This window comes from Callorhinchus milii, unplaced genomic scaffold, assembly GCF_018977255.1.
Source record: "Callorhinchus milii isolate IMCB2004 unplaced genomic scaffold, IMCB_Cmil_1.0 Scaffold23, whole genome shotgun sequence".
Taxonomy (NCBI): domain Eukaryota; kingdom Metazoa; phylum Chordata; class Chondrichthyes; order Chimaeriformes; family Callorhinchidae; genus Callorhinchus; species Callorhinchus milii.
The window spans coordinates 765012-765851 of NW_024704764.1; positions in this window are offsets into that span (position 1 = coordinate 765012).

Here is an 840-nt window from a genome sequence, read left to right on the forward strand (position 1 = left end):
CCAGATACACAACTTCGTTCCCCAGTCTCAAAACAAGAGCAAACGCTTTTTGAAAGCACACGTCTTGAAGACTGCGCTAATCCTGGTTGACGTCTTCCCGCACATTGAACCCGGGTCAGACCGAGTTCAGCTGCGGGAGGGAAGTTCTGCAGCCGACTCCCAGTGGGCAGTGACCGGCCGACGGCTGAGCTGATCCTGGGGTTGACAACACGCTAAGCAGCTCATTGTTCCTGGAAACCTCCCAGTTTAACTCATTACCCGTGACTCGCAGATTTCACATAAAATGCTGCGAAACGACCCCCTTCCCCCCACTCCCTCCCATTGCAGACGTGACCTGTGGGTTGGGGGTCGGTCTCTCTCACTTCCAGAGTCCGTGGCCACAGCAGCAGGAAGCTCCGCGGCTCTGTGTGGCTGAGGGTTAAATTCTGACCTTGCTTTGCCTTCGCCCCCCCCCCCCCCCCGGGTCCCCTCCCCTCCTCCCCACCACTGACTCGGTTACAGTTCAATACAAGTTCAGACGAGCACTTTTGAGAGGAAAAGAAATGCGGAAGATACCCAGACAATTGTTTAACCATCAATCGCCAAGAGTTCAGCTCGAAGAACTCAGGTTAAAGCTCAGCTGCACAGCATTTAGATATCAGTGCGAGGATTATTCTTATATTATCCTTGCAAATTGCGAGGAGTCCTGGAGCTCGGAGGTTAGAGCACTCGCCTCGCAAGCGAGATACCTGGGTTCGATTCCCGGCGAAACCTTGAGCAAGTTTCCTTACTCCACACCCTGATAATAATCCCTCAAGAAAGAAAGAACAATAATAAATTGGTCGTTTTCAATCCACGGCT